General features: G+C 43.8%; 1 pseudogene; it reads left to right on the top strand.

The window, feature by feature from the left end:
• The first annotated feature begins 1,984 nt into the window (after nt 1-1,984).
• LOC126250516 (5S ribosomal RNA) lies at nt 1,985-2,103 on the top strand (annotated as a pseudogene).
• The last annotated feature ends 12,303 nt before the right edge of the window (nt 2,104-14,406 follow it).

Genomic DNA, 14,406 nt, shown 5'->3' with positions numbered 1-14,406 from the left:
GTGGGGGAAAAAATGTACGCCTCTAAGTCAATGAAATCAAAAGATACAGGCATTTATGTCACATATTTTAGTACTTGTACACTCAGTCGTCAAATCCAATAGAAGAAATAACTGTGTACATAATTCAGTTTTTACGGAACCCTTAGAGCGCGACTCCTACTCGCATTTTTCCAGTTTTTTAAGTAATAAATTTGATTCTAAATGCGTCCTCTAATACTGAATTTATCCTAATACAAGTATTCGCTCTACGACTCTACTGTAGAATTTCACATTCTCAAAATTGTCTCTAAAGTCTTTTGTTTTTACTCGAGAATAACAATGCTGGATTCAGAATTTCGTGTATTATTGTGTTTTTAGTGTTATTATGAACAGATTAGCTCGTGTCAGTGTTCTAGACGACGGTTTCGTCTAGTAGTTTCGTTGAAAGTTTATCTTTTTATCGAACATAATGAAGTAACCACTATGTTTCACACGACATTACTGTTGAGTTCCGCGATATTTAATTTACTAGTAATATGGAAACTGAAAATACTGGCTCTCCGTTGAAAAGCTGAACAAGAAATGCAGACGCAAAGTTTTTCCAATTTACAGTTACGCAACTCGACCTGTACTAGCAAAATACTGCGGATAGAACAGTAATGATGTTGGAGCCTGCTTTTGTTTGTCCATGTACAGTCGACACCAAAGAATAAGTCTTTGTATAATAGTGCAGAGTATTTCTCTTATTTTACTTCCGTTTAGTGTTAGGTAACGATCTTAGGAAGTCTGTAGGTTTTGGCTAGAGATGACACTTGAAATTAAAAGAGATGTCATACACTATATTTTTTAATAGCAGTGGTTCGTAGTCTTAAACACATGCCACTACCTCGAACATCCAAAAATCTGAAGGGACTGTCAGCTGTCAGACTATGCGTGGCGCATCGAAAGAGCGACATTTGCCGCTTACCGATTTTAGGTGGATTTTACATTGCTTGTTAGGTTTACGTAAAACACTTCGCATGTTAGAATACATTGGTTCACGTATAGGAATATAACACTTCACGGCTTGTGCGCAGTAACTGGCGTTTAGGAGAACCCTATGAACGGAGCTAGTATGAGAACGAATGTTGTTCTGGGAGGTAATGTCATCGCTTTCCTTAGCTTACAATACGTATGACGTTACCGTGTGATAAAATGGCAACAGGTCTTCAGGTAACGGTATATATCGCAACATCCTCTCTACCGCTGGTCCACCGCCAACATCTACGTTCCTGTGTCACTGTGGTTGAATAGCGCCCGGAAAACATATGTGAATAAATACAGATTTCCATGTTAAAGAAAACTTTCTTCAGTGTTTACCAGTTGGGGTAGTCACATTCACTTCAGTATCTATCTATCTTTGTTAAAATATCGTGAGCATTCCACCTTATGGTAGCGCAGAAAGTTCTCGTTATGTTGGTTTTTATTTCCCTGTTGCAGACATTATAACGTTATTCGTATTAGACAACAGCAGCATGTTGTCATGTGCCTTGCCAACAGTTCACACATTTGCTCGGATACAGCATCCCACTTGAACCGATGTCGCTGGAAGAGACGCACTAGTTACGAAAGCTGCTGGCTGATACATACAAGGAAAGTGACAACGGAGGATAACCTAATGCAGGGTTTCAGAACTGGGAATTTGTCGTGAGATTACTGGAGAAAACAAATCAGGTCTTCATCTAAGCTCATCAACGAAAATCCATCTCCAGATGACCAACCAGCTACTCCTACATATGAGTCCACTCTTCTAACACTGCGCCAGGTAACTCACTCTTCTAACACTGCGCCAGGTAACTACAGACATTGCATTATTGTTTTCAATTCCTTCGCAACTCTTACGTCTTACGCCTCACTTAGTTCCCTCATTCCTCGTTGGCACCGACTCCTGAAGTATAAGATAACTTTTGTAAAATATAGCAGTTACAAAACAGGCAGTCTTCCGCATTTTTCATCATCCAGTTTTGCCAACGGCCTTGTCGCAGTGGTAACACCGGTTCCCGTCAGATCATCGAAGTTAAGAGCTATCGGACTTGGCTAGCACTTGGATGGGTGACCGTCCGAGTCTGCCGAGCGCTGTTGGCGAGCGGAGTTCACTCTACACTTGTGAGGCCAATTGAGGAGCTACTTGACTGAGAAGTAGCGGCTTTTGTCATGAAAACAGACAAAGGGCGGTAGAGCGATGTGCTGACCACATGCCCCTCCATATCCATATCCATATCCAGTGACGCAAATCGGCCGAGGACGACACGGCGGCCGGTCGGTACCGTTGGACCTTCCGAAGCTTGTTCGGACGGAGTTATTTAGTTAGTTTTACACCAATTACAATGAGATATTCTTAGGACTGTTTTGTATAGATTATCGAATAAAAACATCAGATTTTATCCCATTAATTATTTAAAATGCCTTCTTGATGTTCACCTGTGTAAGAAGATTACATACGTCCACTGGGTAACGTAAACAGCGGATAAGGGAAAAAAATCATTTTATGATGTTTATTTTCCTAATCAGTTTCGTTATTACTGAATATGACTCATTAGTGGTGATACGACCATTGTTTTTTAAATCATGCGAGCCAAAGGCGCAGCTACGTCATTCTGATAGATAAAAGCTCCAGGTAAATAATTTCATACCTCTCATCAACCTTTAATGGAAATGTAGTGAGTTACTTCCAGTCAGAACATATTTATTGCTTTTGTTAAGTCTGACGTATTCGTAACTAAACTTCTTTTTCAAGGACAGCCATTCGGTATTCTTGTTTAATCTTCTTCAGATTTTCATATCCCTTCTACCGCTGAAACTGAAGCAAGAATAAAGATACAGATTTTATTGTTATTATTAAATACCGTACTGTAACAGCTACACTTATTTATGCCTGCACACAGTTATGTCCGTAAGCAATATGGTGAACATCCAACTTTACTGCTGACGTCATTTAATGGGAACATCAACAGGAAGAATACACAAAGTCACTGCACTGTAAAGACGGTATCTGCTGAATAATAAAGAGAACGTGCTGATTTAGAAAATAAACTTATACGTGATCGTAAGAAGCAGCTTCTGTGGTACTGGTCATGTAAAATTCAACTATCTGAAACACGATATACTCTGTCCTCTGGATCAACACACAATGAAATTTTATGGCTGTGTTTTGATTCCTGTCGAGTCAGTCAGCTACAAGATAAAGTAAATTTATGTTATATATTGCTCGTATCGATGATTTAGCTGAGGATTTGTTGAGAGACAGATAACGGAACATTGCGAGATCGTATGGTGACATTTTATACGTAAAATTTATAAAAAAAACAGTTGCACGAAATACAATATGTGAACAAAAGTACCCGAACACTCCTATGCATCGCGGTATTGACCACTAGATGTTACGAAATAAGGGCCGGTAGTATTCATACACTATATGATCAAAAGCATCAGGACACCCCCAAAAACATACGTTTTTCATATCAGGTGCATTGTGCTGCCAGCTACTGCCAGGTACTCCATATCAGCGACCTCAGTACTCATTAGACATCGTGAGAGAGCAGAATGAGGCGCTCCGCGGAACTCACGGATTTCGAACGTGGTCAGGTGATTGGGTGTCACTTGTGTCATACGTCTGTACGCGAGATTTCAACACTCCTCAGCATCCCTACGTCCACTGTTGCCGATGCGATAGTGAAGTGGAAGCGTGAAGGGACAAACCTCGTCTGTTGACTGACAGAGATGGCCGACAGTTGAAGAGGGTCTTAATGCGTAATAGGCATACATCTATCCAGACCATTACACAGGAATTCCAAACTGCATCAGGATCCACTGCAAGTACTATGACAGTTAGGCGGGAGGTGACAAAACCTGAATTTCATGGTCGAGCGGCCGGTCACAAGCCAATCACGCCGGTAAATTCCAAACGACGCCTCGCTTGGTGTAAGTAGCGTAAACGTTGGACGATTGAACAGTGTAAAAACGTTGTGGGGAGTGACGAATCACTGGATACAATGTGGCGATCCGATGGCAGGGTGTGGGTATGATGAATGCCCGGTGAACGTCATCTGCCGGCGTGTGTAGTGCCAAAAGTAAAATTCGGTAGTGGTGGTGTTATGGTGTGGTTGTGTTTTTCATGGAGAGGGTTGCACCCCTTGTTGTTTTGCGTGGCACTATCACAGCGCATGCCTACATTGATGTTTTAAGCACCTTCTTGCTTCCCACTGTTGAAGAGCAATTCCTGGGATGGCGACTGCATCTTTCAACACGATCGAGCACCTGTTCATAATGCTCGGCCTGTTGCGGAGTGGTTACACGGCAATAACATCCCTGTAATGGTGTGGTCTGCACAGAGTCCTGACCTGAATCCTGTAGAACACCTTTCGGATGTCTTGGAACTCCGACTTCGTGCCAGGTCTCACCGACCGACATCGATACCTCTCCTTAGTACAGCACTCCGTGAAGAATGGGCTGCCAGTCCCCAAGAAACCTTTCAGCACCTGATTGAACGTATACCTGCTAGAGTGGAAGCTGTCATCAAGGCTAAGGATGGGTCAACACCATATCGAATTCCAGAATTACCGATGGAAGGCGCCACGAACCTGTAAGCCATTTTGAAAAATGGTTCAAATGGATCTGAGCACTATGGGACTTAACATTTGAGGTCATCAGTCCCCTATAACTTAGAACTACTTAAACCTAACTAACCTAAGGATATCACACACATCCATGCCCGAGGCAGGACTCGAACCTGCTAGCGTAGCGGTCGCGGGGTTCCAGACTGAAGCGCCTAGAACCGTTCGGCCACTCCGGCCGGCAAGCCATTTTCAGTCAAGTGTCCGGTTCAAATGGTTCAAATGGATCTGAGCACTATGGGACTCAACTGCTGAGGTCATTAGTCCTCTAGAACTTAGAACTAGTTAAACCTAACTAACCTAAGGACATCACACACATCCATGCCCGAGGCAGGATTCGAACCTGCGACCGCAGCGGTCCCGCGCTTCCAGACTGCAGCGCCAGAACCGCGCGGCCACTTCGGCCGGCCAAGTGTCCGGATATCTCTGATCACATAGTGTATAAAAGGAGGCGAGAATTATTTTGTTGACAACAGATGAAGAGTAACAGCAGAATGGCTGTTAACATGGATGATTAGGAATAACAAACCTGTAATGTTCGGATATAGTAAGTACTAGTGTCCTGCTTGACACATTCACGTCATTTAAATAGCTGGGCGTAACACTGAAAAGCGATGTGAAATGGAACGAGCATGTGAGAACTGTGGTGGGAAAGGCGAATGGTCGAAAATTTTAGGAAAGAGTGGTTCACCTATAAAGGAGACCGCATATAGGACGCTGGTGCGACCTGTTCTTGAGTACTGCTCGAGTGTTTGGGATGCGGTTCAGGTCGGATCGAAGGAAGACATCGAAGCAATTCTGAGATGGGCTGCTAGCTTTGTTATCGGTAGCTTCGAGCAACACGTAAGTGTGAAGCAGGTGGTTCGGGGACTCAATTGGGAATCCGTGGAGTGAATGCGACGATCTTTTCGAGAAACGCTATTGAGAAATTTAGAGAAACGGCGTTTTAAGCTGACTGCCGCCAACATACATTTCGCTTGAGGAACACGAAGATAAGACACGAGAGATTAGGGCTCGTGCGGAGGCATATAGACAGTCATTTTTCCATCGCTCTGTTTGCTAGTGGAACGGAAGAGAAATGACGTAGTGGTAAGAGGAGCCTCCGCCACGCACCGGACAGCGGCGTGCGGAGTATCTATGTGGATGTAGATGTAGAACAAGGAAGTGCAGAGGAGGTGGCGTTACGGCATAGGCCTGGCTTGTTTCTCGCGGTTAGGGTGTACTCCGCTTATTGCGTATAAGAAAACTTTAGATATGGTTGGGTTGCCGGCCTGGGTGGCCGAGCGGTTCTAGACGCTACAGTCTGGAACCGCGCGACCGCTACGGTCGCAGGTTCGAATCCTGCCTGGGGCATGGATGTGTGTGATGTCCTTAGGTTAGTTAGGTTTAAGTAGTTCTAAGTTCTAGGGGTCTGATGACCTCAGAAGTTAAGTCCCATAGTGCTCAGAGCCATTTTTTTATGGTTGGGTTGGGTTGTTTGGGGAAAGAGACCAGACAGCGAGGTCATCGGTCTCATCGGATTAGGGAAGGCTGGGGAAGGAAGTCGGCCGTGCCCTTTCAAAGGAACCATCCCAGCATTTGCCTGGAGCGATTTAGGGAAATCACGGAAAACCTAAATCAGGATGGCCTGACGCGGGATTGAACCGTCGTCCTCCAGAATGCGAGTCCAGTGTCTAACCACTGCGCCACTTCGCTCGGTGCTTTAGATATGGAAGGATATGAACAAATTTCACAGTATTGTGTACTGCATACAGTAGAGGAATATTCAGAGCAGATTATTATTTATATCAAGAATGACAATGCACTCTGTCCTAAAGCAGTATCTGTGAGGCAACGGTTTGTAGACAATAACATTCCTGCGGACAGGCCTCTGCAGGGACCCGACTTTAATCCAGTAGAACGCCTTCGGAATATGTTAGGACATCGACTTCGCTCCAGATACCACCATCCAAAATTACTACCTTGTCTGGTTTCGGCTCTTGAGGAAGAATGGGCCACCGTTCCCCCACCGACCGTCAGTGGAAGTGTTCACTGGAAAGTTCAAGCCGTCATAAAGGAGAAGGGTGCACACACGTCACATTAATGTCCACTAATATGTGTCCGGACACTTCTGATCATTCTGCTATCAATAAAGTTAGAATTCAGTATAGATACGATTTTATTTTTCCATTGCATTAGATTCATCATATCGAGATTTTAAACTTTGAGCATAATAACAAAAGTGCAGTATGAATGTTGAACTAATTGTATCCAATAAAGCTAACTGCTAACCTAAAAACACTCGTATTCTTGTGGTCAAAATCTTAAAAAAAACCTCAACAGAAAGAATTTTTAATTTTTATTGAAGGATTCAGGCTACCTTCAACAACTCCAGTTTTGGGCATTTCTCATAGGGACGATAACGATAATTTTAACGACGACGAAAGACCCCGAAAAATAAAATGTATTAGCATTTCATACTGGAAAGTTTAACTAAATCATCTAATTGATTTTTAAAGAAAATTGCAAAATCCAGTCACATTAATATGACCACTGCCAATGTTCGTCGTCAACATGCAGTAACCACTCGCAGACGACAGGTGAGAGCACTAGCAGTGGAGGATATATAAAACGCGCCAGCGGGGGAGAGGGGGGGGGGGAAGAGGATGCGGAAAGCAGAATAGTCGTCGTCGTAATGTGGAAACGGAGAGATTTATCTGACGTCCTATCGGGCACGATTATTGACTTTCGGTCCAAGGGTGGAAGTATTTCCGAAACGGCTAAGTTTGTAAACTGTTCGCGTGTCGCCGTTGTTAAAGTACACCGTGCACTGCAAAATGGCGCTATCCAAAACCGGCGCCGAGGCAGCTACGTTGCACCACGGGCCGTAGATGACAGGGTAAAAGACGGCTGCGCAGATGTGTGCGGGCGGAACAGACGTGCAAATGTTAAGCGAATGACTGCCCAGATGGACCAAGGGACTACGAATAGTGTCGTCTGAGCAACCGTTCTGCAAATGTTGCTGCGTATGGGCCGGAGGAAGCCGGCGCCCGGTTCATGTAGCCTCGCAGACTTTAGTTCATCGGCGACGGAGGCTGGAATTTGCACCCCAGCACCGCACTGAGCGCCGACAGTTCGCCTTCTCCGATGAATCACTTTCTATGCTCCGTGGGACAAATGGCCGTCGGCATGTACGGCGTGAAGTGTATGAAAGCACACGAGGAGGTAGCGACTGTTTTCTTAGCATTTCCTGGCTGATCTCGTCATTCTGGAAGGTACAATTGAGCAACACAATTATGCCCTTATCCTTGGGGTCCATGTCAACGACTACATGCAGTGGTTTTTGCTAAGCACGATAGCATCTACCAGCAGGACAGTGTAGTGTGGGAACACCTCCATCGGGCTGCTCACGCCATCGATACTCAACCGACAAACCTAGTGCAGCTGGCCACAGCACTTGAGTCGGCATGGCTCCAAATACGTATCGGTAACGTCCAAATCCTCATAAACTTCCTCCCTGCACGTCTCGTAGCCGTGCGCGCTGCAAAAGGTAGTTATTTAGGCTTTTGACAGATAATCACATTAATGTGACTGGACAGTGTACTTTTGATTGAAATGATTTCTTGTCGTTGAATACATCTGAGGTTCTTCTTACCTGCATTAAAACGTAATACGACTGTCACGGCAAAATTAACGCCATGTTATCCACTACGACGAAAGGTTTTCCATTGCTCATTATCACAGTATCTATTTCTAAGTCTTCCCTGAAAATTCAGATGTTTTCCCCTTGAACGAGATGTGCTTTCAGGGTATTTGATAACTGCCAGAATACGGGTAGCTGAGGAATATGGCATTCTTATCCCCGAGCTAATGTAGCCACTTGTCTTTTCACGTGCACTGGGTTAACGACTGCATTGTGAATAAATAGATTCAAGGAAAACGACCTCCACTTGAATCATATGAAGAGGGTAATAACTTATGGGTGGCAGCGGTCGCCTTCGATTATCCATGAATGTAACAGTGGATAGATAGAACGCAATAAAGAAAATCACTCGACGCTTGAATACTGCACAACAACAATGCAAGCAGCCACACCGTCAAAAATACGTGTACCTGTGCTCACTGCACGTAACTCCATGTAGAAATTATAGTGGTGTTCAAGTAAGAAGGCGCGATGCGTTCTGCGCAAATAGAGGCGGAGAATACTTGCTACATCGCCTGTCTATTTGTTTTGTCCCACATCAAACTCCAGCCGTTGCCTACCCTGTCAGTTGGCAACGCTGATGGGAGCGACGCGTTTAGCAACTGTTCCTGCTTCTTACTCTCGCTGGATATATGTGTATTCTCGAAAAGCTATCAATGTCGCTTCTTAACGAAATGCTGTCACGTTTACCGTATGCCACCCATAATGAATACTATAGTGGGTGAATACCCTCACCTAGTTAAAATTAAGAGGCACCCACATGCCTTGCTCATACTGTGGCATCAAGCAGTCAGGCCTGCAAGATGAGTGGTCTGCCAAGCGAGTGGATTCATTCTTATTTATCGAGTAACATGAACTCTCGTACTCACAATTAAGTTACAAGTTATCCTCCTATATGAATAATACGCAACGGAAACATACATCTGACTATCAGTAATTTACAGAACTCTGACTGGTCACTATACACTGGCAATACCACATTTTCTTTCTTTTTTATTAACGGCTTTTATCAACACGTCTTCCTGTGCAATGCAAGCCAAGTGGCGTTGCTGGATAGACGGCTGACTCACCTTGTTTCTCTCTCAGAGTATTATAGTTTGAATCAAGCGTCACACGGAAACATATCTCGCAAAGTAATATTAAGAACATATTCATCACACACACGAGTCCTCAACTGATACCATGGACGAGTACTTCTCTTTATCCTTTGTCTCATACACAGATTGAGACTCACACAGTACTCACCACGTGGAAGTACTCGCCTCTAATTTCAAGTCCTGCACACGCAATTTCTTAAATATTTCAACTTATAGTACACACGCTAGTAATTCAGCTTAACTTAAGCACACGGAAGTATTTCAACTTATTGCTACACGTGGTTTCATTGTGACCGTTGGTCACTTCCGAAGATTACTACGATCCCATTAATATTACCTGCCTGACATTTAATTCTCCCCACAAAAGTTCCTGAAATAGAGAAATTATTATTTCAAACTACTCTTAAATATTCCACATGCATACCATGTCTCCACTCTTTTGTCTTTACGGAGCACAACTAAGACAGGTCTTAACAGCACAAGATCCAGCGGCAGAGTGCTTCAGGTCCTCTCGCACCTCTGCTGAAGTGGGGGAGCACCTTGCTACCGTATTGGTCAGCCACATTTCAGGCGCTCAAAGCTCAGGTAAATTTCATCTCTTTGGTCCCACCAAAGGTGGCCAAAGGATCGTCTCAAAGATGATCATCTATTCACATTCACTATATGCGGTTAGCAGACGACCATACATTCATTCATTTCACAGATCTCACCAAACTGGATGTAGGGATTTATTTTGTGGGAGTGCACATGTGATCAATTAAATAAATAAATTGTCATTCTTTCCCACACTGGTATCCGGCTTCGCTGTATTAATTGAAATTGAGTTATTTTACCAAAAAAATGTGTTGTTCTGCCGGCCGCGGTGGTCTAGCGGTTCTAGGCGCTCAGTCCGGAGCCGCGCGACTGCTACGATCGCAGGTTCGAATCCTGCCTCGGGCATGGATGTGTGTGATGTCCTTAGGTTAGTTAGGTTTAAGTAGTTCTAAGTTCTAGGGGACTGATGACCATAGATGTTAAGTCCCATAGTGCTCAGAGCCATTTGAACCATTTTTTTGTGTTGTTCTGACAAAAATAATGAAGTATGTTGTACCTATTTTCAATGTCGGGCGGTACTGTACCCTTTCAAAATAACCTGAAAACTAAAACGCCAAATTTCTACGCACAGCCTGAAGTGCAGGCTATAGATGTACACGGTAGAATGTCGCTATTGGCTGGAGCGTCACGTGGTCCACTGTTCCCTGCCGCAGCGTATCGACCCACCTTCGTACGTGCACATCACTATAGGATGGGTGAAGGAACAATGTGGTGTCACCGCCAGACACCACACTTGCTAGGTGGTAGCCTTTAAATCGGCCGCGGTCCATTAGTATACGTCGGACCCGCGTGTCGCCACTGTCAGTGATCGCAGACCGAACGCCGCCACACAGCAGGTCTAGAGAGACTTACTAGCACTCGCCCCAGTTGTACAGACGACGTTCATAGGAATGGTTCACTGACAATCACGCTCTCATTTGCCGAGACGATAGTTAGCATAGCCTTCAGCTACGTCATTTGCTACGACCTAGCAAGGCGCCGTATTCAATTAATATTGAAATTATAAAACATGTACCGTCAAGAGCGCTGTACACCAAATATGGATTAAAGTTAAGTATTCAAACCACTACGTTTTTTATTTATTAGACTCAACTCCTTTAATTGTTCCAGACCTCACGCCAGTCTGCGTGAGCTTAAACGCGTGTATTTCGGCCTCCTCTAGCAACACGGTGTTGGCTCTTCTACCAACATCACAAACATCACCAATGGAAGTCGGAAGCTCGTCACCTGGTGAGATGTGATACACGTTGGTGCACTCCGATGGCAGGGTAGAAAAATACTAGCTCACAGAAAACCACATGAGGCGATACACGCCTCTTGCCAGCAGCGCTGTGTTCAGGCAGATAAAAGAAGTATTCTCGTATTAGGATGTATACAAGGGTCGAAAGGATACATCCAATGTCCCTTACAAGCGAACGATAAAGGAGTCATCTTTCCAGTCATATTCATCCGTTTGGCGGCCTGTAACGATTGAAGACTGCACGTGCCATCAGCTAAACAATGCGGCTACCCTTTAGTCTTTAATTGTGACAGCATGGTTTGGGGAACACTTTCAAGCCAAGAGTGTGCTTCTTTGGCTGCCCAGGTCAGTTAACCCTACTGAGAATTTTGAACCCAAAATCGACCAATATTCGTTGAGCTGTCATGGATCGGGATGGTACCCCGTTACCTTTATATGCCACGGATGTTCATACGACGCGTCATCCCCATAATGGGCTGTTGCGCTCCAGTATAGTCGAGCCAGAGCAAGAGGAGCCTGACAGTTGCAGTGAGATGAGTGTGGGAGCTTCGTGCGCCTACCTCGACCAATCACGTAACGTGATTTTGTAAACGTCTCTATGGTAATGCCTCAGTATTGTCGCAGCTGTATAGACGAGTATTGTTTCCGCCTGCAGATCTTAGCGTGCAGCTGAAAGCTGGCAAAAGCACTGTTAGCTATCAGGGTTCCTCTCATGCTCACTCGATTACAGGTATGTGTTTTGCCATGAGTGTAACTACAAGAAAATCACATGGTTAAGGGACTAACACTGGTATTACACTTTTGTTGCTCTGCTTGCCAACAATCGTACACAGATGTTCAAAATGTCAACTGTTATTAACACGATAAACGGTTCAGTGTCACAAGTTGGATCATTCTTGCATATCAGAAAATTGGTACCCACTTGTGATAGTCTTAGAAAAAAATCATGGATTTGTCGAATGGAATGTCGTACTCAAAATTCTTCGCACATTCTCAGAAGAAAATGCCCAACACTTTCACAACTTGTGATCGACATGGATATGAAACTGAACTTAACACTGAACACGATAGTAGTTGGTCAAATAATGTAGTGCCTATAAAACACCCCCAATGGTTCGGTAAAAAAGAAGACAACTTAATGCATGCTGTACTTCAGTGATACACAGAGTAAGAATGTAAATTACGCGGCAACGAATCACAGATGGTCGTATAATAATTGCATAAGCAGTCACCGGGAAACCTCACTTTGTTTGTCGGGGAGTTCTCTCCTTAATTTTGTACGTAATTAGGGCAGTGAGTCACGTAGGTTTCAAATTGGAATTTTGAGAAGAGCATTACAAGTATTTAAATATTCTCACACAACTTTGAGATCCGAGCAGATTGACGTTAATTGGTATTTATTCTCACTCCTGATTTAGTATGAATAATAACAGATGATGACTTGATACTTCGCTTCGAAAAAGGGATAGTTACCATGATTTAACTAATATCTTGAAGGAGTTCTTACAGCAGGTTACTAACAGGAATGTGCTACAAATGATGGGTTCCTGAAGGCCGTCGTCATTCGTTTTGACCGAGGTCATTATAGTTTGAGCAATTGTTCAGGCAGTTAAGGGTGAGAAAATAAAGCGCAGCCATCCTGAACCAACCACACCCTCTTTAGACTGAAGTGATTCAGTGCTGATGATAATTGAGGCATTGAGATAAAAAACGGGAATTGTCATCATTTTTTGGAGTATAATAGTTATTACGGTCATTGTTCTTTCCTTACGATTCCGCATCTGTTGGTTCTAAAGAGACTTCTTGAGTGATTTTTCCCTATCCAAAGCAGTGATGAAATTTCGTTTCGTCACAGAGGCAAATCCCTAAATAGCACGGAAGGACTTGAGGCGTGATGGCAGCACTATACTGCGATGCGGTAAACAGCTGTGAGGTTTGAAAATGGCTTCGGTGATGCAACCGTCAGCCGTGTCCAGTAACGATTTACATGAATTTAGATGGAAGAAACCACGCCCTGAGTTGTGGGAAAGAAATGTGATAAAACAAAATGTGGTCACGTGTTGAGAGCATACCAACTGGAAAGAAAACCTTGTTCCTAAAAGTAAACAGGTGCAGATTGCAGGTAAATAGTCTTAGAATGTTCACTGTTGGTATCCTCTGTGAATAATACAGCGAAGGAAAAAATCGCTGCACCAAAAAATAATTAATGTGGAGTAACGGAATTTCGGGAATACATTTGTCTAGGTAACATATTTACGAGGTCTGTTCAGAAAATATCGGAACTTTCGTAATTTCTCGAAAATGGTTTGTTGGAGCGAAACGCGGTTGGCATCCCTGTACACGCCTGTGTTTAATGTGTGACTGCCGGAAGTTTCATTGATGTATGTCTGCTAATTATTGTTCAGTCTTCTATTGAGTAGAATGTTGTGTCGCACAGTTTGCGAATTTCGAGATGGCAGAGTTACAGGAAATACGCGTCTTCGTTAAATTTGTCATGAAACTCAAGAAAATCTTTACAGAGACACACAAAATGATGCACGAAGCCTACGGTGTTACGGGTAGCTGACACGGTTTAAAAATGTCCGGACAGTAGTTAAAGATGACCCTCGTCTAGGGCGCCCTTCGACGTCCATTGAAATTATGCGTGCCAATTGAAGACTAACTGTTCGGGAGATTGCACAAGAATGTAACATTTCGGCTGGATCATGTGAAAAGGGAACGGCCTGAAATGTGACGAGACAACTCATGGCTCCTGTATCACGATAACCCACCCATACATTCATCCCTATTAGTGCGTGACTATTGCACAAAAAACGAAATCACTGTGCTGCTTCATCCTCCGTATTCTTCAGACCTAACCCCTGAGCAATTTTCTTTATTTCAAAAGTTAAATACCTCGCTGAAAGGACGAAGGTTTCAAACGATAGAAGAGATAAAAGAAAATTTGAGACGGCGCTTCGCGCGATCCAGCAGGAGGCACACTGAGACTGCTACCGGAAGTGGAAACGAAGTTGGGAACGGAGTATCAATTGTGGAGGACAGTATTTCGAAGAAGGCCATGCACAATAAATAAAAGGTAAGAGTAGAAAAATTTTGTGGATAAAGTTTCGGAATTTTTTGAACAGACCCCGTAAGTGATCAAGATTGAAAAATCACAGATTA

The sequence above is a fragment of the Schistocerca nitens genome, chromosome 3 (assembly GCF_023898315.1).
Source record: "Schistocerca nitens isolate TAMUIC-IGC-003100 chromosome 3, iqSchNite1.1, whole genome shotgun sequence".
Lineage (NCBI taxonomy): Eukaryota > Metazoa > Arthropoda > Insecta > Orthoptera > Acrididae > Schistocerca > Schistocerca nitens.
This window is presented reverse-complemented; position numbering and strand designations above follow the sequence as displayed.